Source organism: Caretta caretta, chromosome 1, assembly GCF_965140235.1.
Source record: "Caretta caretta isolate rCarCar2 chromosome 1, rCarCar1.hap1, whole genome shotgun sequence".
Classification (NCBI taxonomy): domain Eukaryota; kingdom Metazoa; phylum Chordata; order Testudines; family Cheloniidae; genus Caretta; species Caretta caretta.
The window spans coordinates 117,159,200-117,182,901 of record NC_134206.1 but is presented as its reverse complement, the minus strand read 5'-3'; the positions used below and the strand labels follow the sequence as shown (position 1 = coordinate 117,182,901).

At 36.8% G+C, this 23,702-nt stretch overlaps 1 long non-coding RNA gene across 1 annotated transcript; it reads left to right on the top strand.

Moving 5' to 3' along the window:
- Positions 1-12,875: 12,875 nt before the first annotated feature.
- Positions 12,876-13,779, top strand: LOC125628900 (uncharacterized). Its single transcript, XR_007354312.2, has 2 exons — positions 12,876-13,088; positions 13,627-13,779. It is a non-coding gene; the product is annotated as an uncharacterized LOC125628900 (long non-coding RNA).
- Positions 13,780-23,702: the final 9,923 nt, after the last annotated feature.

Genomic DNA, 23,702 nt, shown 5'->3' with positions numbered 1-23,702 from the left:
ACTGTATATATATTGTATATAAACTGTATTGTATATAAACAAACCACCCTTGGCTACACTTCAGAATCACAGGGCAGTAGTTTCCTAAAGAAACGCTCCCATGTCTTTTTAAAATTAAACTTACCAAAATGATTTTGCAGCATTTTGTTTTAAAAACAAACAAAAAAAAAAACAATGTCATTCTAAATAACTCAGGGCTGGGTCCCAGGCTCATTGAAGTCAGTGCAAACATGCCTATCAACTACAGTGGGGTTTGACTGAACCCTAATATTGGTCTCTTTATTATGTTTTCTACTTTTGAAAATTGGCAAGTGTTTATTAATGGAACATATTCATGGACAACTGATAACAAATAGAAGTTGGAATATATTGTATTTTAAATTATGGATAATATTTAGAGAAGAAGGCTACAAATCCTATTTTATATTACAGAGATGCATAGAATGAAGAGGCCTAATCCAGCAGCTTTTGGCTAGACAATACTTCCATTGAAGTCAGGATTGGCCCATTAATTCTATCCATAAATAATCAATGTTTAAAATAGACAGCAGAAGAGGCTTGCAGGAGACCACTATATTTCTGATTTGCATACACTCTATTGCAATTGCTTTTGGATTCCTAAACTAGTCCTTGGTACATTCCCTGCACACCTCCACCTCTGCAGCATTCTCAGTTTTCCCTTTCTAATCACAGACATAGTTACCACACACCATAAAATGTGTGCAAAAGTGCTACTGTGCATAATGGGTGAAATCCTGGCCCCACAGAAGTCTATGTGAGTTTGGCCACTGACTTGTATGATGTCAAAAGAAAAGGAGTACTTGTGGCACCTTAGAGACTAACCAATTTATTTGAGTCTCTAAGGTGCCACAAGTACTCCTTTTCTTTTTGCGAATACAGACTAACACGGCTGTTCCTCTGAAACTTGTATGATGTCATGATTCACCCCACATCTAGCTAACAATACACTTTATTGATCTGTTTTGTTTATAAATATTTCAAGCAATCTGAAAAATCTAGACGTTCTAACTTTTTGTAAAAAAATACAAAAAAGATGTTATAAGGATGTTTTCCATCTTTATTAGATCAGGGCTTTCTTTTTAAAGAAGCAATCTGGAAACAGAAGAAAAAATATATATCTCTTGTTTTTACCAGTTGCACATTGACTATTGTTTGAAACCAATTTAATATTTAAATACACTGAAACCTTAAACTGCAACTTGTGTTCGATGCAAAGAAGCTCACAGTATTAATCTGCAGGCATATATAATTCAGAGAACAAACCTAACAATATATTTAAGCTATTTCCATTTATGTACCTTACACAGTGCTACATGCTGCAGTTGACCAGAATGACTACACCGCACCTTAAGTGTGGGAAAGGGGGCTGTTGTCTGGCTTGTTGTGGCGGCGGGAAGAGCTATACCTCTTTAAGAGGTAGAGAAGCAATGACTAGTGCAGCCACAGAGCAGGTCAGCTGACTCATCCCCCAGGTGACCTGACCGGAAGGGAGGGGAGAATATATAGGAGCAAGCCAAGTGGGAAAAGGCCTCTCTCACTCAGCCCAAGCAGAACAGCATCCACCTCCCACCCTTGGACGTGACAAAACACCAGGTTTGGTCAGGATCTGCTGGGGGTACTTGCACTAGCTGCTCCTTTCTTGGAAGGCTGGGAAGGAATTTTTCCTTCACTGCCAGATTGGCCAAAGCAAAGTGGCATTTTTTTTGTGTGTGCCTTCCTCACAGTGGGTTCAAGGGGATGTAGCTGGGGCAAGCATGGAATGGGAGATAGGCTATGATGACACAACTTCTGTAAGCATGGCGTGGATGTCCAGTGCTGGTAATCCATAGGAAAGGATTACAGTGATCAGATAAATGGATTGTTAAAGGATTTAAAGGAGGTGTTTGTTAAAGAAGTGGAAACCGGGGGGAGGGAGAACAGGAATTTGGGACTCCCATGACTGGCAGGGCAGGCAGCCAACTCCCCTCCCTCTTTTATAGCCCACCTTAATGTTCATTCCAGGGGGAGTGTCCCAGCAGTGGGTTGGCTGGGGACCAGGATGGAAAAGGGGGGTGGGCTGGATGGAAGCCAGCCCACAGGGTAGATTTTGAAATGATCATGGATTTACCTGTACTGAACACTTTTATCTTCCAGGTACTCCCAGACAGTTAATAACAAAGTTGCAGTCTAATTAAAACCCATCCAGTGTCTCCTGTCCTTCTTCTGGAATGGCCGGACAACAGGGCAGACATGACAAACCATTAACAAAGCTCTCCCTGTCACAATCTTCCTCAAGAATGAGAGATTATTCCTGAAGTCAAAGGGAGCTCTGAGTGCTCACCATTTCTAAAAACCAGGCTCAGAGATCACACTTTACAGGCTCCATTCTGCAAATCCTTTGGTCACGAGTAGCCCCATTGCTGTCAGCAGAACTACTCACAAAAGTTTCCCCGTCTGGCTGACAGTGTTTACAGGCCTTAGAGTAACAAGCATTTACAAACACATAAAATGGTGCAAATGTAACTGATTGATTTTTTAATTAAAACGTATGATAACTTTCCGACAGGCCTGAACGTGCTGACAAAGGGTGTCTCTTTGTTCACTATCAACAAGAGCATCTGTGGTTGAAAATAAATAGCCCAATAGTATAGTTTGCCTTTAAGTTTATGAGTTGTTTCCACAGTGACAGGTGAGAAAAGAAAAAGCAAATGTAAAGTTAGTGCACTTAAAAAAAATATTCAGTCAGGTATTGCCTTGAATATTGCTCCTGGATTTTTAGTAATGGATCTCGATGCATCCTTCACCTTTTACTCAGACAAAATGTTTTGTGTAAAATGCTGGCTGCTTTCAAAACTGGTTCCTTTCCAAATATAAACAATATTTGGAAAATGTTCAGTTGTACAAATTAACGCAAGCAACCTTTTTTTTTTAAACTGGAGGTCTAATTTTAATGGTAATATTTCACCTATAAAATGTGAGGATAACAAGTTTGTATTCATACAAAGGTGTTAATTAATGAAAGACAAACCTTTGCCAATTATTGACACATTCTTCTGTAATCCTGTTGTGTGGAACATTCTAATGAAGTCATAGTTTATTACTAATGATCTAGCTTTGTTTAAAAAAGAAACTGTGAGAGGGGGGTTGAAATAATTTATTTGCTTTGCTGTTTTTGATCACAGCAGGTAAGAATGCTGCATTTTGACTGCCACATTGTATGCAGGATGAGGGGGTATGACCTCAGAAGCGGGGATCGAGAACTGGCCCTTTCATACTTCAGCACACACTGCTGTGAACCAGCACTTTGGTCATATTATCCTCTGCACCACAAAGCTGTCCGCTAATTATCTCTGAATAAGAATTTTATTGAACCTTAATTTTCAGTAATGGGGTCTGATAGTTCGTGAAGAAAGACAAAAGAAGAATTCCTTTGTCTTTTCTAAACACTACCCTCCTAGCTCGGAAGTGCTGGCAGAACTCATTAACCAGGAACAATGAGATGAAATATGATCACATTATTTTTGTCTGCTCCCCCAAACCAGAATAGTCCTGTCTGCCAGCCTGTCCATCTGTCTATCTACATAGGAAGAGACATAAACTTTGCAGTGGATACTGTTGCAACACATTGCTTCTCTGCCTTAGCATGTCCTTTCCAAGCCATTGAGAACTGACTCTAACCAGAAATGTGTACCTTTCAAGGCCAAATCCTACGTACAAGTTTGTCTGAATTTTGCTCCAAGTTTAACAAAATCATCCTGTTGATTAGTTAAGGAAGCCTGGCAAACCTTATTGAATCTAAATTATATGAAAGCTGATTTTTGTTTGCTTTGCAATGCAATAATAGACACAATACTGTGTGGAAAACAAAAGATACTCATTGAAGATCTCTTTTAAAGAGAGATTTGCTGAATATAATACTAGTTAAAGGTGTGCAATGCTTAATGTAAGAAAGAAATACTGTATAAGTTTCCACTGAGTTAGGTGGTGATAGATGGAGATGTTAGTGCTTCTGGGTTCCTCTATTGTGTTCAGAGTGCTGGCTTCTCAACACGTCTTCCTTTAAGTAACGTAATTTTAAATTACCTTCTGTGCTGAGCTATGTTACTGTGATATTTGAATCTTGATCAAGCATGACACAGGTTGAACAGATAGCAATTCTGTGCTTTACCTAGTCTGGTAAAATACCACAGAAATATACAAATGTAATAAAAGTGACAGGATTACCCCAGTTAAAATAGACAGTTATACCGAAACAGAATGAGTTGCCCATTTCTGTGTACAAATGAAATAAAGTATCTTTTCCTTCCAGGGGTATTTTATTTACCCATTATGGTTAAAATTGGAATCTTGGGTACCAATTTGTTTTTTACTTAATTTTTTTCCTGGACAGTGGTTAATTTTCTAAAGTAGTTTGTTTCTGAGAATCATCAACTTATTTAATGTCTATTTCTAAAGTTTTCAGGCACTCATTTTTTTTTTGTATGTTAAGTTGACTAGCCCCATCATTTTCATGCCACATATAGCCCTGTGGCAGATATATGCTAGGGTGATGTCTTACAACATAAGGCATCAACCCCCAAAATATTCATAGGCATAAAATAGAGAATGATCATTTTCCACCCCTGTGCTACTTCAAGATTCCCACGAGTAAATATTCTTGAATATTTTCATCCTGCCTAATTTTTAATGACGCATGTGATGGTTCTTTCTCCAGTTCCCATAGGAGACTATTCCAGTCGAACGGACCTCTCCATTACAGTTGTTTCCTTCTATACAGCCTTAATTTTCTTTTGCTAATGTCATCTGATTTCTCCTCCATTAGGTCACCCTAAATAATTCTCCCCATCCTTTTTAAAAATGAAAAAAAAGTACATTTTAAAGTAAAACTAGATTTATTAAAAATATACACGCAACTATCAGCTCAGCCTTCCCCCTCTCCCTCCCCCCCCCCCAACACATACATACACACGCTCAAGTCAGGTCGGGGTCAGGAGTTCATTATCCAAATGATGATTTTGGAGGGTGGGTGAAGAGGGTGATTATCCCACAGGCATCAAAAGACATGTTTTACTAGAAGCTCAGCAAACACAACCTCAGTGCAGTTTTCATTTTGATTTAACTCATTCACTGAGCCTCATGCCATTTCAAAATTAGCCAAGATTTCATTCTAAAAGTACATCAGTTAAAACAAATACTGTACTCTTTGAATATTTATTTCTTACTGTATATTTAAAAACATAAAATGATGGCCAGGACTATACTCTTTCCACTAATGAAATTGAGTGTAGACACTGTAATCATCAAGATTTTGATTTTTTGTTATATAAAAAAAACACTCAAGATAAATTTTATGATGTCTAGCATATTCTATAGCTGGTTCCACTGATGTTGAAACAAGACTTAGAGAATGGAAAACAATACATGGAGAAGTAGCTACCTCAAAGCATCTGCCAAATATTAACATTATTAGTGTGCTGTTTACTCTGTTAGATGTATTTAGATGTAACATAGAATCTTAACATGATACAAAAGGTCTGATTTTCCTGTCACTGTCACCAACAATAATTAGGAGTAATTCCATCGAAGTCATGGGAGTGAAACTGTTATAAAACTAGCATGAGTCAGAGGAGAATCAGGAGCACAGTCATTAAAAGGTAGCATTGGTTTACAGAATGCCATTGCTTTTCAGGTTTTGTAGTTTAGAAAATTTTCTTTGTATTTTTAATTATTTAGTATTTTATTTCATGAACCAGAGATCTGAGCTTACTCAGTTTCCTATATGCCTGTTTAAATCAAACTCATAGTTATTTTATTAATTGTCTGTTTCAGATAAAATGGACAGCTATGAGTAAAATGTGTGGGAAAATGTAAGCCTGGTGCTTGAAAAAACATTTCCTCTGTGGTACCGTTGGGAAAGGGTAATTGTACAGTAAAGTCTGATACTAAGAAATTGCAGTGGCATTCTGTTTTGGCCTTGACCTTGTGATAGGCCTTTAATAGATAATGCGGAATAATTACGGCTGCAGTAAAGATTTGAATAAAGATTTGGTTTTATATTTTAAAAAATAGTGATTGGAGATTATATATACACATGTATCCACAGTGTAGGCTATACCACACCTCGACAATGGCCATATTGTTTGTTTACTTGCTGGATGGTGTCACATAGCTACTACATCAAAAATAGTGCCATCAACAGCTTATGCCAAAATGTAATATGCTTATTATAACAGGCTTTGATCTACCAATATGTTTGCAGATAGAATGTACTAAAACAACAGAGGAATTTACTGTATATTTAGATAGCTATATTATGGATACTGTATGCTTCTTTTCAACAGCCATCACATTGCTGTATTACAGTTCAGATTTTCAAGTATTCAGGGATGTAAATATATTAAACAATGCATCTATTTGCACAAAGCATTCTTTATGAGGGGCATCCATGTGCTTTTAATCAGTTTCATGCTGAGTGAAAGAAAATTGTAAACTATGCATTAAAAGAAGATTTAGAGACAGTTATTTTGCTGTATCTACTGCATTCTAATTCAATGCTTCTCCTTTTGCTTTCAGTGATAATATACGTAATCTTCTAGCAACATTCATGAGGAAAGTTTGATGTGGATTTACACTAGTGGAGCTACATTACAATGGGTAGATTTAAGGTATTATAAAATGAGTTTTTGGATTTGTTACAGAGGTATGAAACCCCTAAGACACAGGCAGATAGGGCTTCCAACATATGGCAACCACTCTTATTATAAAACAAAACAGTGTTAAGTCAAAGTACCTGATTACAATTCGCTAGTGCTATGTAGCTCTGATAACCAGGCTTATATTTAATACCCCAGAAACAATATCATTTATTTTCCTGTCTTCTCTTATCCCTTAGTTATTGGGTTTGTAGGCTTTGAAACCTTAAGCAAAAGGATAAAGTACAAATTATAGAAAACATCAAAGTATAGAGAAATCAAATTACATGCCATACAATCCTTACAAAGATACATCACGTATTTCTGATGTGTAGTTTGGTCAAATTGCTATCACTGGAGAGCTTTAGTGGTTATAATTAGTAATCTTTGGGGAGTTACTGTAGCACACTTATTATGTCAAAAGTATTTAATTGAATGCAATAGTTAATTTCCAGATTTACAAATACATTTGATAATAATGCAAAGCTGCCAAGAATCTGACCTATTATCAAAGGTGTTAGAGTAAAACAGGTATATGGTATGGCAATATAATTTTACCATGTAGATTGGCAGTTAAGTGTGATGCCATAGCTTTGGTTTCTTAAATTACCTCTTCATATACTATGTTGATTTTTTGGGGGGTAGTGTATTTAATACCATGAGTCTTTGCTTCTACATATATCGTATTAAATATTCCACATTAGAATGTAAGTAGCATATCAAATAAGCTATTTTAAAAAATCAAATAGAAAAAAATGTAATTGTGATGGGCATATCAAAGGTAAGATCACTAACCATCAATTTCCAGTAAACAAAATTCTGTTGGGGAAATTAAATGAGTGACAAGTAGCTACTAACAGATAAATGTACGTTACATTCTGATGTATACAAGGTATCAAATAACTAGATAATTTATCACCAGTCAAATTTAACACCATGTTTGCTTGCCTTGGTCTCTGGTTCCCATGCACTGCTATCTTATTAACAAGACTTTAATTCTAATACTGACAGACAAAAGTGTTGTACTCTAATGAACTGTCTGCTCCTTGCAGAAATCTGGTGGTAATGTAGAATGTTAGTTACAATAATGATAATCTTTAGTATTTTTAGCTTGTCAGAACCTGCAAAGCCAACAACAACCAGTCTTTTACTAAAACTCCACCTCATCAAACTAACTTAATTAGCAATTCAACTCCTTATTTTTGTTTTGGATTCCCCTCTGGCTACTAATTAAAGCTTAATCGAAACTGCTGAACTGAGGTTGTAAAGAATTCATTAATATTAAAATTAGCCCCAACAATTTTTTTGGGCTGGTGCAATTTGTATTTGTTACTGTCAAGGGTTTGAAACTCAGTCAAATTGTTAAGAAAGCTGTACCAGAAATTTGCTGTATATTCGTATTATGAGCTGAACAAATATGATGAATACCAATAGTTAAAGAAGTAGTTCATGTTTTGGGCATACACTGTTCACATCACTTGTGTCATTGTTTAATACAAACAGACAAAATAGATTTTCAGATCATTTTTCCAAAGTCACCCACATTTCTGTGTCCTCCTAAGTGCTTTCATATTTTGGATAAAAGAGAATAAAAGGCTCTGGAAAAAAATGCAGAGATTGATTTTATGTATTATCTTGACAAGATTAATATGTTTGAAAAATGAACAGATTTAGCACTTCACTTTGATTTTTCCACTTTTCTTAACATCAAAGATTACTCCAACTGCAATATTGGTCATTTTGAAAACTAAAATCAACAGAACTCTGGGCTTCTATAAAGGACACATTTTTGCTGGTAACATATCTCTCCGGTTTTTCTTTGAAAGGAAGGGAGTACATACTTTCTAAATTAAAATAAGCATGTCAGAATGTACTGTAAGTTGTTTAAATATATCCTTTTCTGAAATCAGTTTTGTCTTTGTAATGAGTTTAAATTGTATTTTTAATTAAGATGGTTTAGCTTACAATAAGAAATCCACTTATATTTGAGAATTAACTAAATACCCTCAACAATATGAGTAAAAGTGCAGTTGTGTTTGTTTTTTGGTAAATTTTATGCAAAATGCAAATAGGAAAGGCAGCCTTTTTATAGAAGACAAAAATGATTTTCATAATTGAAGTTCACTTTTCATTTTAACTTTTGTACTTTAATATTTTTATCAGAACATGTATATTTATTTTACCCTACAGGAAATTTTTCAAGTATGTTTGTAGGAAACAAACTTGTTAAGACTAAAATATACAGCAACTAATACAGGTTAACATAATTTATTACATATAAACATTAAAATATATTTATATAATGCAAAACTTTACAAAAATATACATGAAAAATTACATATGCATCTAGGCTTCATTTAAATAACATTTATGACAAAACAATCATGCACACATTTAAAAATCAACATATGTCCGTTTTTTACTCACTGACTAAATCAACAATGGCATACAAGGCACACAATTTAAAATCTTGGTGACAATTTCCGTGAAGTTATTCAAATACAATTTGACTTCTGACAAGAGGATGTAATTTATAAAACAGAACATGCCTATCAGTGGAACCTAAATTTGCATAATGAGGATACTTTCATTTCTGCAAGCACAGTTTTTGACATCCCAACTTGGAGCGCTGGAAGAATCTGGTGAAAAATGTCAATATACATAAATAGAAAAATGATGAATAAAATACCAGTAACATTTATCTGATTTGAGTAAACAAAATAAATTTTGCTTTCAAAAAATAATGATTTTCCAAGCTATGATAAAATGTTTCTTAAATGTACAAAAGTCTAGCACTGCCTTTAGCTGCAGTCATCCTTGTAAACTAAGAGAGGTGTTTTGAGGTTATCATTAGATGACAAAAACACTGTTGTGACATTAATGTTATGCATTTTTAATCAGTCTTTTGATTTAATTCTTTGTTGCGTTTCCTATAAATATACTGCACTGGTAACAATAGCCTGAAAAAAATTGCCTTACCAGTTTCCTCTACTAGTTAAACTTGAAACTGGTTGTTAACTTTGTCATGTGGGTGTGACTACAATTTATTATTAAATTTGATAGGAAATAGTTGTGTGTTCCTTAAAAGTTTCAAAATCTTCATATCAGGTAAGCGTATGTTCTGAATATAAATTCAACAAATGCTGGAACCAATTTCTTTTAATTCCGTTTCTTTTTTCCCCACCCCATCAAAAATGTACAGTATCAGATGACAATCAAAAACAGGTTACGTTTCAAAGCCAGAACTCAGTCAGATTGCAACATATCCATTTCAGGCTTGCTAAAGAAAATTCGGAGTGTCAAGAGGAAGCAATAAAACAACATCTGAAACTTGAAAATTTAAAGGAACACTGTCAACTTAAAAATCTGATATTGTAAACCATCACATGCCTTTTACCTATGTTACTAATAATACCTTATGGAATTAGAACTAAAGTAAGTCCAATTTATTTTTCAAAAGCCTTAGTGTTTGTTTACTTTCCCATTTCTCTCAGCTTGGACAATGATGTACATTTTACTTTTGTTTGTAATTAGTTTCAGTTTGGGGTTCTCAGTGCTGCTGCATTTGAATTGCCAACATTAAAAGGGAATTTCTTAAAAATAACTGTTTCAATTGGATTTTAAAAAAAATCCAACAATATGGAAACATTTATATTGGCCTTCGATATTACAAAAAGCTTTTAAAAAATTGAGAGTCAAATTAGAATGGATAATGTCCCTTTAACTCTAAAGGTAACTTGTATATATTCAAATTAGAAAACTAGACAATGGGTTTTGAAAGAGTATGCTTCATATGCTTTTGTTACATTGGTAGTCATTAGACAGACTGTAGAACATACCATCTATTAAAGTGAAATAAGAGGAATCCAACCTTTATTTATTTATTATTACAGACTGAACAAGAAATACAATTACCAACTGATCCAGACATATGGCTGCAAAAGGACATTTTCATATAATGGTTCAGTTACTTTAAACCTGCTAACGAGCAAAATTTCCTGTGGCCGTATTTATTTATTGAAAATATTGAATATTGTAGTTCTGAGTAAAAGTTGGTGGTTATTAGATCACTTCTTATTGACAGCTATGAAATGTTTAATGTACACATAATAAAAATGGTAATTCCTTTAATTCAAATGCAACGGAGTTTAAAAAATGGAGGCAGAGTATACTCACAAACAGAAATTGCCTTAACTGCTTTCATCATTACCACTTTAAAATAAGTATACATTTTATAAATATTTTCAACCAGAGTAATTCATCATTTGTCCCTAATAAAAGCTCTTACTTTCCCAACATAGCTATAAGATACAGACATAAGTAGCTGTGTTCACAAAATGCTGAAAAAATGGGTTTGTTTCAACAGATGATGCATCCCCCATTTGTTTCTAGGCTGTACATCATCAGCATGTTGACTGACAGCCCTCCTTTTCTCAATTTCTAATGTAACAGGTCTGAAAGGTGCACATATAATGGTTTAGTTTTTGAGAGCAGTGGTCTTTATTTGGTGAGGGGATGGTTTATGTGCTAGGATGTTTGTGAACATACAGTAAATGCCATAGCTAACACTAAGCTATTATGCATTCTCCTTCTCTCTGTGATTATGTGTTTTTAATGTAAACTCTTTCACACACACACAGAGCTAACAACGTTTCATACACAGAGAGATAATGCAAAGCAAAAGTGCACATTATTAAGTGCTAGTATTTCACAATTAACATATGACTGAAATATCAGCTCTCTTGAGCCTGAACTTTCCTCACATGGAATCAGCACAAAAAGGAATCATGTGTAGTCACTGATTGAAAAGATCAGCTCTACAACAGCAGGTCACCCTAGGAAAAACAAGTCCTTGTAACAAGCAAACCCCCAAAGCTTACCCCATAGCTATAAATGTTATCAGCTATCAGTGAATATTGCTATTGGTCTCATTTCCTCATATGTTGTTTCCAAATATGCTGGCATAGGGCTGCGATACATTCATGTTGTTGGAAGATTTGTGAAGACCTATTAAAATTGACTTTTTTTAAATTACATAAAATAAATGTTTTGCAAATATTTTAAAATAAACTATTTTTACATGTTGGCTGATCTAAACCAGAAGGAGAATATAAGGAAACACTTACTCCAGTGGAGCAAACAAGGGAGAGAGGTGAAAAGGACACAGAGCATATAAACTGTACTAGAATAGGAAGAAACTATGTGCCTTTAATCCTATAGTCCTCCTTACGCCCCCTTAAAAACCACCAAATACACTATAAAGAAGTAATTTAGCTTAGTAAAACTGGCTAGATAAATCAGAGAATATCTCAGTATTCTTGGGAAATATTCAGAGTGCTGTTCGAGAATAGAACTGTTTAAGCACGAGTTTATAGGAACATGAAGGAAAAGCTGATACATTTGTTGCCAGCAAAAATGAGTAGATGTTGGGATTAATTTATTAATATAACTATTGCTTTTTAAAATAAAGCAGCATACCAAGTTGTTTTCCCTCACTGTTGTAAAAAAAAAGTTTTAAAATAAATAATATAATATTAATTAAAATACTAGTGCAAAACATTTCTGATTGTGGAATTTATTAAATTCACAAAGCTCCTTCTAAAAACTCAATATATATATAGGTATAATCTTTTTCTACCATTGATATTTAATTCTGCTTCAAGCATTGATCGTCTTATCAGCTGAAGGATTAGTAATGGTTATATATCTAGTGAGCTCTGATTGAATTCTATTACATTTTACAAATTAATTCATGGTGCAAATAGTTATGTTACTATACTAGTACGTTGGTCTAACTCACCAATCAGCTCACGTACTGTATGTATTTTGTCTACATTTAAATTTGCCTTAAAGAGTTAATTGACACAAGTGCTGTATTTGGCACTCCAGGGTATTTTCTAGGATGCAATGATGGGTTCATATATACACACACACAGCGTTTTGCAACAGTTTTGTTCACACACTAACACACACTGACAACAAATTATGATGATATTAAAAATTCTTCCTCTGGATTTAGAGCCCAAATTATTGGACCACGTTTGACGGTCTTGGGGAGATATGGGGGTGGTGGGAGAGAAAGCAGTGCATAATGGAAAGAAAGAGATTAACAAGCAACAGCAAGCTGGGTTTTACATTTTCCACTTAGCACCATCTTGTGCAATCCCATCAGTTTGAGTTGTGTGATCCCCCTCGTACAGTGCACTGCATAAGGGATGATTAATATCCTCCTCCACACGTCGTATGCTATTGGACGTTGTGATTGTGGGTGCCTTGCAGTGCTTTTATAAACACAACCTCTACCCCTACTCTCTCATTTGAAGGATATTAGAGAAATAAATCCACTGACACAGGTTTCATTTTGTAAAGTGGAAACCAAACACACACATTTTGGAGGTAAGTACTGCACAAAAAATACTTTATATTTCTGCTGAGGCAAATGATTTTTAAGTAGCTTTCCTAATTATTTCAGGTGGAGAATATGCCTTTACTGTTTGGTCTGTTCATTTGCTGTTCAGACGAGGAAAGGTTATATTACTATCATTACACAAACACTTAAGTGGGTCTATTGATTTGTTTATAAATGAGATGTCAATTATTCAATAACTGATCTTTAATTTTGGGCAAATGATCAGAGACCCTTGAGTGAATGAAATGTGTTTTGTTAAAGCATGTAGCACACCATTATGCATTCATTTTCTTTTGCCACAGAAAGGCAGTGTTTTAAACAGATTAATGAAATGTTTTAATACTACTAGGGCAAACCTATCAATGAGAGAAAAGTTAAACACACAGTCAAGGGGATTATTATCTAGCTGTCTGTATGTTTCATCTAACCTGACACCTTGCTATGTCTTTTTTGTGGGAAACAATTTTTACTTACTTAAACAGCCTTCTCTTAATTAATCCTTCTCTCTTTTCCTTGCATTTTAAGCTTTCCTAAGGAGATCAAGGACTGTTCCTACCTATTGAGCTACCGCAACATTAGCAGTTCAGGATGATGTTCAAAAAGCAATGCTTGTATAATGAGGGTACCATCAGTCCCTTATATTTTTTAATTAAAGTTCATTCAAAGTGTGTACTCAAATACCTTGTGTCGTTACCCCATCACTGAATCTCAGAGATTCACTAATGATTAATAAACACCACAACATTTTCTTTCACTCCATCTGCATGGGATCTAGCTCTAAAATGTCCAAAGAATAAATCAAAGCAGAATTAAAATGACAAAACACAGAGCCATTTCAAGCTGAAACACCTTTCTTTAAAGCACTACACACTTACACCAAATACCGTAGCACATATTTCATACTGTAACATCAGTGTACTGAGGTCCCTCTGATTTGATAACAGGACAAATATGAAACAAGCAAGCTAGAGTTGCAGCCTTACTTCTTAATTTATTTGCTTTTCTGGTCTTACTTTAAATTTCTGACCAAATTCATCCTGGGGATAAATCCAGTTGCCATTTACTTCAGTGGAGTTACACCAAAGATCCACATGCTATTTAGGATCTGCATACGGAAATCCCAAGGATGGTCATGGGAGGTCTGTGAAGATCAGTAGTAGCGTACTGAATGGCCATAATTTTATTCTGGATTAGTTTTTAATTTTGTGTTTGCAGGGTTGTTTTACCTATGTTGATCCCAGGATAGGAGAGAGACAAGGTGAGGTAATATTTTTTATTGGACCAAATTCTGTTTGTGAAAGAGACAAGATTTTGAGTTCCATCAGCCCAGACCTGAAGAAGTGCTCCAAAGGTTGTCTCCTCTTCCAGCAGAAGTTGGTCCAATAAAAGATATTACTTCACCCACCTTGTCTCAGTTTTTAATTACTTAATTTCCCATGTACCTGTTTTGATAAGCATAGCACATGAGAAATCTTTCAAATAAGGACATCACATGTATTGTGTAAAAAATATATTTTTGAGGCATTTTCCCATCATACTTATTAGACCAACAGAAGGACAATGAATAACACACAAAACCACACCTACAGCAAGCTTAGGGAAATGCACATGTGTTTTGCAACTACTGCAAAAATGGATTGCAAAATGTATTTTTCATTATGGGAAATAGCTTTTCCAGCAAAACTGAAATGTCTGTCACCCAATGAAGCAAAGCAAAAGAGGCTGATCCAGAAATGCAGCTTGCTAGCACACTTCAATGTGAGTGTTACTCATGTGATTGCCAAAGGTCAGTGTCACCACAGAGAGGATGGGCACAGGGAGGAAAAAAAAGGTGATGTTTGAAAAAGATGAAAACGGGCCTGTCAGTTCCTCTCAGAGTTTGCCTGCCTTCTACCCCCATGTACTGCACATTAGCTACCCAAGGATCTGTTTTCTTCATGGAGTTGAAGTGAGTGTTGGGGGAGAAGCATACACGGAAGAAAAAAAAATCTAAGCTTTTGAAGGGAAATGGGAGCAGGAATAAAAGGGTGAATCAGCTGACAGCCTTGTAACCATAAAATATGCCACATTAAGTAGGTTGAGCAAATGACTCACGCCCACATCCCCCCCAGTGCTGTTGAATATGGGTTATTGCTAACCCCAAATGTTCAAAAATAATGAGTCTTGCTGAAAAGATTTTTTTAAATAATAGGAAATATTTGGTTCTTTTTCTTTGCATTCTGTTTTTTGAGACTCTTGAGTACAGTCAGGCCACAATTTCAAGCTTTCCTCTGCAACTGTGAGGCCTAGAAGTGTACACATTTAAACACCTGAAAGCTAAGATTCTCATGTATTCATTTGACTCCATGACCTGGGCCATTCAAAATGCCTTGAGACTCATAATAAAACCCCAAGAGATGGCAACCTTCATTCAATAGCCGTCATTACTCTGATTTCAGCTGAAAAATTCATTTAAAGAAACAGCAAAGTCCATGGGAACCTAAGTCCAACAGCGAAGAAGTTAAAAGGAAGGTTTGTAATGTCAGAAGTCCTCAAAGTTACTGGTAGGAAAGGAAATAAGTCAGGAGTAAACAATAAAATCCCCTCTCTGCATCAGTTTAATTCCATTGGTACCCATCTTCTCCAACTCATCTCTGAGCTTTTTAGGAGAAACCCCCCCACCATTGCACTAGTATGGTTACATTTCCACTGGTGGACACCATACCGGGAGGGCTAGTATAGATGGGAATAAGGCCTAGGCACTGTGTAATCTAGATCTACTCTTTGCCTCTGGGCACTACTACAATACAAATAAGCAAATAATTAAGAATCATTCAGGAAAATGTTTCAGCACACGACATAAGTGTTAACATGCAGGAGTTGATTAGTTTTGTAATATTTATCATTTTGCTGTTGTAACTTTTTTGAGAAAAAAAACTTATGGTCCCAGTCCTGCAGTTACTGTGCTCTTTGCTGAAGTCACTGGGGCTCTGCATGGGCATAGCAATCTGTCCATGTGCTATCAATTGTAGGATCAAGGTCCGAATGTCTAGCCTGGTGTTTCTAAAATGCAGCCACCATGGCCCAGAGGCTTTTCTTGTGGCCACAGCCTACTGGGCAGTGATGGGGGGAGGAGAGGAGAGCAGTGGCTCCTCCCCTGGGGCTGCCAGCAGGGGCTGGGCCTTGCCCTCCTTTGCATCCACAAATGCCAGAGGAACAGGCAGCTGGTGTGAGTTCCCCACCTCCCCAGGGGTGGTGGGGCTTGGGCTTCCAGCTTTAGCCGTGGGGTAGCAGGTGCCAGGGTCTGGCCACAGGGATTCAGTCTCCCTCCCTGGCTGGGGTGCTTCGGGCTCTAGCCCCGGACTCACCCTCTCTATCACCCCTGATCCACAGCCTCTCTATCCACCTCTCCATCCATGGCTTAATTTGTCCCCTGGCCTGCCGGGACTGTGTAAGTCTGCTGTGAAAAGCGATATTTGTATGTTTGTTAATATCACTTTTCATTGCCTCCAAGCTAGCTAGTAAGTCTGCTATGAAAAGTGATATATACAAATATACAAATATCAGTTTTCACAGCAGCAGCCTTACTAGCCAGCAAGTCGAAAAAAAAAAAGGGCAGCCAAAAAGCAAGAGAAACAATAACAAAAAAAAGACAAGAATGTGCAAAGTACCTTATTTTGTTTCTATTCAGTAAAGAATAAAGACCACTGTACATTATTTTTATTATTGAGGCTGCAAAAACCCGGCATAAATAAATTACAAGGATTTAGACGTGTGTATGTGCATATTTATTTATTTTTCCTAAAGGTAATTAAGTATTTGAGGAAAAATTGTCAGAGTGGCCACGAGCAAGAGTTGGTGGCCGCACTCTAAGGCCACCAAAGTCATTGCTTGTGAGAACCCCTGGTCTAGCTCACCGTTTTAGAGACTAGTAGTCTGCATAGTTTTATTTTGAAAAAGGAGGATGCTTCGGTGTTCCCTGGGCACAGAGGTGTGCGTTAACGGGAACACCTTTTTTCCCCTGCACTTTTTAGTGGACAGACTTAGAAAAAGATGGTGTTTGAAACAGCAAACCTGGAGAATCATTTGTTAGGTAATTTCGACATTTTCACCCATGTGAAAATGGCTCCTTTCTCATACACAGTGCAGGTACCTGATATCAGCAGAAAGTAAAGAGTTTTTCCAACCATATCAGCTGCTCTTCGTTCACTCCAGGGCAAAGTCCTCTTTAGCACTGCTTCAGAAAAATGTTACTACTTATCAAAAGGAATTATCTAGATAATGGCATGACAGATATCTGAAAAACATGCTTTCTGTGTAAGAGTCTTAGGGCTAAGTAAATACAAATTGATCCCATTTCCCAGGGCAAAATATACAACTGATTTTTGCACAACGCAACAAATGAAAAGCAAGCCACTTCTTCAAAATGAGCTCATATGGAGTCCCAGCAGATTTGGGTATTTGAGACATTAATAAACAGCCTCCATGACTGTAGTATCTGAGCACCTCCCAGTCATATACATTTCTCCTCACAACAGTGCTGTGAGGTACAGATGGCACAGCAGAAAGATGACATGACTTGCCCAACCTCATATGGGAAGTCTGTAGCATAATAAGGAATTGAACTGCTAGCTCTTGAGTCTTGGGCTAACACCATAACCATGCGGCCATCCTTCCTAAGAAACAAACCTTTGTCCTGAAGTGTGAGGCTGCCACTGTACAGCCATATTACGGTACTGCACAGAAATCCATGTGTATATGGAAATATACGGTCTAGAGTCCTGATCCTGAAATATGATTCATCCAGGAAGACCCATGCACTGACAGAGCTCCACTGAAGTAATGGTGCAGGGTCTAGGTTACAAAATTCATTTAAATCTAAAATAAGAGTTGGGCAATACTGCCTTTTTTCATTCTGGGAATTTGGCTTCGTGAAAGCTGAAATATTCATGAATGTTTTGTGACAAAGTTCCTCCTCTACCTTGGTGGGTCTTGCGCTTATTGGTGGATTTGCTCGCCTTGGAGCTTCACGGCAGCCCGCAGTTTGGCTGTTTTTGTGAACTCACAGTCCAGGTCATCTCCTCCTGTGTCTGACCTGGAGTTGGGAGGTTTGGGGGGAACTCGGGCCCGCCCTCTACTCTGGGTTCCAGCCCAGGGCCCTGTGGAATGCAGCTGTCTAGAGTGCCTCCTGGAACAGCTGTGCGACAGCTACAACTTCCTGGGCTACTTCCCCATGGCCTCCTCTCAACCCCTTCTTTATTCTCACCATAGGACCTTCCTCCTGGTGTCTGATAATGCTTGTACTCCTCAGTCCTCCAACAGTCCGCATTCTCACTCTCAGCTCCTAGTGCCTCTTGCTCCCAGCTCCTCACACGCACACCACAAACTGAAGTGAGCTCCTTTTTAAACCCAGGTACCCTGATTAGCCTGCCTTAATTGATTCTAGCAGCTTCTTGATTGGCTACAGGTGTTCTAATCAGCCTGTTTGTCTTAATTGTCTCCAGAAGGTTCCTGATTGTTCTGGAACCTTCCGTGTTACCTTACCCAGGGAAAAGGGACCTACTTAACCTGAGGCTAATATATCTGCCTTCTATTACTCTCCGGTAGCCATCTGGCCCGACCCTGTCACAGTTTAGATAGCATGAAATTTCACATCGGTCTTGTGTGTGTATGTGATTTTTAATTTGGAAGCCTTCTCTTATTGACTGAACCATATTTGCCACCAGTATATCAGAGGTTTTTAGATGGGACAAAATAAATGTGGGACATTTGCTAAAGTGAAAGGCAGTTTCACTTAAAAAAGACTGCCATTCCTCATATATAAAATGCAAAAAATTAAAAAAAAAAAAAAAAAAAAAGGCAAACATGTACTAATGGTTTAAGCTTCCACTAAACTATCATAAACATTCACTTATAGCTTTGATGTTGATATTGCACAGCCTTCAAATTCAAATACAATGTGGGGGGTGAAGTAGAAGCCTCCGAAAGGGTTTTCCTGAAAACAAATTGGATTTACCCAGCTCTACTCACCGCTGCTCTGGAAGTCTGCTGATTAGAGACCTGCACCTAAAGTCCCCAAACTATCAAGTTACACCTTTCCTGAAGGCATTCTTTTTCTGCAGGACAGGTGCAAAGCTCGAGGACTGCAGTCCAGCTTTTCTTGCCTATTGCCATAACTGCTTGACAAGCTGATTGTCCTTCTTCTTAACATATAATCTTTGATACTTTCTTAGAACAAGATTTAATACAGAATGACAACAATTTTGAAATTTAAAAACCCCAGCAACATCCTAATTATAGATGGACAACAAACAGATAATAAGACATTTATAACCTGAGTTGTTTTAGCAGCTAGAAACTATTTTTGCATTCTCTTTCCAGAATCATGTGATAAACTCATGCAATATTTGTAAAACTAATGAACTGCATCAATTAATTTCTGTATCTTTCCTAACACCTCCCATCCAAAATGCCTTAACCTAACCTCCCCTACTCCACTCCATTTGTGGCTGAAATAACTTCCGTCTTAGAGAAATAAGGAGCAAAGGAATTTATTTGGGGAATCAGGGAAAGGACTGTTGCCTTCCTTTCTTCTCCTTCCTTTCCTTCTTTCCAAAGCTGCAAAAGAACAGGCCGGATAGATGGTAAACATGTGTTCATTATTAAAATAAGCTGAATTATACTGAAAGGACTCCAGTTTGGTTTTAAAAAAATACTACAATCTCTCCATTAAGTGGTGTACCTAAAAATGTACAGTATAAATGTACACTGACTCTTAAAGCATAACTACTGTCACTCTGTTGTTGTTTTTTTTAAACTTCTACTAACTACCGTCACCTTCAGAAAGAGTGAAAGAGATATCAAGCACTAAATGAAAATTAAGTTCCACATCAATAATCACAGTCTATGTAATTTCTCATCTCTTGAACATTTGATTATTTCTAATGATCATCAAAGGCAGGGCAAATAACACAAGAGGGATCTAGATTGTGTGGACAGGCACTATACAAGCTTCCTTACCAAGAAAGAAATCCTCCTGTGACATGCATGGCAGAAAGGTGCCTTATCTCAGTTCCTCTCCAAGTGTTTCACCCATAGATAGGCATTGGCATAGTACATTTATGCTGGGGCAAACATTTTTGGAAAAGGAGGATTGCATGGCAAAAAAAAAAAAAAACTTGAACTAGTTCACAATAGTGACTACAGAGGGAGAAACACTTGGGAAATAGTGGAAATACCTGTACCAAATATGGTGGTAATCATTGTGGGAAACACTTATTAAAGAGTTACCAGATCACAGTACATAAAACAGTCTTGTTGTCTAAATAAAGGGAACTTAGACATCATGGTGTGGTAGCTGTTGGTAAATACTGATTTTTTAATCATTACCGCTGTACATCTTTATACTTGCTATTGGAGAGGCCACAATGCAAATACTATCAGTCAAGCATTAAGTAGGCACCGTTGTGATAACTGGGCCTACAAATGTACCCTAATTGTGAGCTGAACTGTAAAAAGTGAGCGAAAGTTCATAAAATGTCACAATGACTTATAATAATAAATGTTGATGGGAAAAGGTGCAAAAAAGCGACAGAAAGATTGAATTAGTCCAAATGAAAAGGCCTACTGATATAACTGAAGGACTGTGTTAAGGTCATATCTAGTAAACAAGAAGTGTATGAAACCGGAAATCAGTGAATCAAAATTGGTGTGTCAGAAACTAGGCCTAATTGGTGGACAAAATAATGAGTGAATGATGAGAGACAGGGAAGGAGCGAGCTTCACCATCATGGCTGCCAGCTTCACCATCTCCTGGGACATTCAGGAACAGCATTGTGGTATTTGTGATACTGTCACGTTATAAATTACAGCCTATTGCTTCATATTGGTAATTGCTGTACAATTCTGTCTGTCCATAAAAAGTGTGTCAGTGAATTGTAAAATTATAGTTAAATGGCACACAGGATCCAACATACAGATTATAGTCCTTCCTTTTAGTCTCTGGAATCTGTACATCAAGGGTGGGTTGGAATAAAGGGGTAGAATTAAGGTTGGTATTAGAACATTAACCTGAATTTCCAGCTAGTTTATTTTTTATTTAAACTATAATATTTTATTAATGCATCTTGAAAGTGAATGTATTTAACTCCATCATAATGATATTTTTGTCTGAGAAATTCCTAAAGTATCCTTAAAGTTGAAAAAAATAAAATTTTGAAGCTCAGAAATTAAATGACTGAGCAAATTTTGCTTGTGACTTTATTGACACATTTTCCATCACATGGTCATCACAAGAATAACAAATGCTACAGGATGGTGGAGGAGTTTATAACTCTTTTGAAACCTCCGATGTGGTCCTCCAGTTTATTGCACGCTGATATCTTGTGTTAGCAGAACAATGAGTAAGGTCTCACAGAGCCTTGCTAACATAACCTGTGAAATTTATAACTGCTGGGAGCCACACATTTCAGGAATCACTAATATTATAAGCTCCAGCAGAAAGTCCAGCAAGGCTTGTGGTATTCACATGCTCTGCTGGCATATTGTTCAGGGTGATTCTAGCTTTCCAGCTGAGAGCTGGATTTTAAAAGACTCAAAGGTCTCTGAAGCCAATGGAGAGATCACAGAAGTATGGGAGTGACCTTCAGCAGAGCAGTTCTTGTTGCTGTCAGATCTGAGTGATTCTTCCTTTTAGTCTAAATAATTGTGTGTGTAGACCTCTGGGAAGATGACATCTCAGCCTGTGACTTTTCTAGAATACTAGAGTAAAAGTTAAAAGCCAAAGCTTGCTGAGAGACCTTCAAAAATAAGTGAAATAAAAGACAGATGGGATCTGGCTACCACTGTGTCAGAGCAAACAGGTACTCATCCCATTGAAAAGGATGTTCAAGCCATTTCAGGGATCAAAGTCTTTACAGACTTGTGCAAAAGCTAACAGCAAAATAGAACAAAATCTCCTCCCCCAATCAGATTGTGCTATTGCAAGATTATAGTTCAGAGATACACGGTTAGCCAGCAAAGTATTTTCTCTTCTCTTTGCCTAATAGTTCTCATTTCTGTTTCAGCTTGTTGGTATTAATGATTCAAAGCTTGTAGCCACATGGAGCAGATGACCAAGGCTTTCTGTTTTCTGGGATGAATTGGGATCTAGATGTTGAATCTGGGAAAAATTTACAAAAGTGCCTAAATTACATTTTCAAAAGTGACTTAGGAGACCAAATCTTACTGAAAATCAATGAGAGTTAGACTCCTAAATCGCTTGAATGCTTTTGAAAAATGCACCCTGTTTCTAAGTAGTGGTTTAAAGGGCAGACTGTTTGTTATCTTTTGTCACGCATGTCTCCCCCTAATAAACCTGCAGGGGAATGTCCTTTAGGATGTATTAATCCCTCTGCCAGTCATGGATAAATAATTTAAATTGCTGTCTTGGAATGTAAAAGGGCTAAGTAGTCCCATTTAATTTAAAATAGTGGCTCTTTGAAAACAAACAAACCAACCCTGAACCAAAAATAAATAAATAAATAAAATAAAAAAATTAGAATCTGAAGTCTCCAGATATTAAAGAAAAGACTAAGTGGTGATAGCAATATTAAAAAACTTTTCTTCGAAGTCTAGATGGATCCCTTAAGTGGCTCTGAAACATCTCAGCCTTAAAGTTTAACTTTTAGACACAGCAAAATATGAAGAGGGTCATATATTCCTAGCGAGATATAAATGATCCCATTATGGCACTGAACAATGTCAATGTCTCAAACAAAGAAGATTCTAACATCTTTCACAAACTAATTGTACCACTAACGGATAAGGAGAGTAGCGGCATAATATTAGTTGGCAACTTCAACACAGTATTCAACACTATTTGACATTCAACAGATACACTTACCCGGCAGGCTGTTCCTCCAGAATAGCTATAAATGCTTTACTTACACAGGTAGGACTAGATGACATATAGAGATTAGTAATTGGTACAAGAAGAGCCTATTCATGTTTCTTGATCACACATCCCATATATCTCTCATGCAACATTTGATGTTGAGGTCAAGACAACTGAGATGTCTGATCATGTCCCAGTTTTCATTTCCCCATAGTTGTGGGAGCCACCACAATATAATAATACTTGGGATTTATATTCTGCTTTTCATCAGTAGATTTCGAAGCTCCCATTGACTTCAGTGGGATTTGGATCAAGGCATAGAAAATAAATTAACTTATATTTGGAAACCAAGATCTCAGTAACTCCTTCTGAAGATATGGATTGATAAGCTATAAAGATCTGCTTTAGAAGCAAAATCATTGATCTCGTATGCAATAAAAATAAAATGCCATTCTAAACTCACAAAATTATCTCAAATTTGGAATACTTCTCTCTTTTGCTCTTCCAGCTCATGACAGGGCCTACCTATTGGATATAAGGTACACAAATTCCACCCAGCATTAATTGAATTCACTTTAATTTAGATAGTTATAATGGGAATTAGGGCCTTGATCCTGCTGAAATCTGTTCTAGTTACAGCCCTAGATTTCAAACTAATTTGGGTTGCAAAATCTAGGTACTGTAAAAGATTTAGATTAGAAATTATTCTTTCTGGTAAAAGTGATCCTAATATGTGAGAAATAGGGCC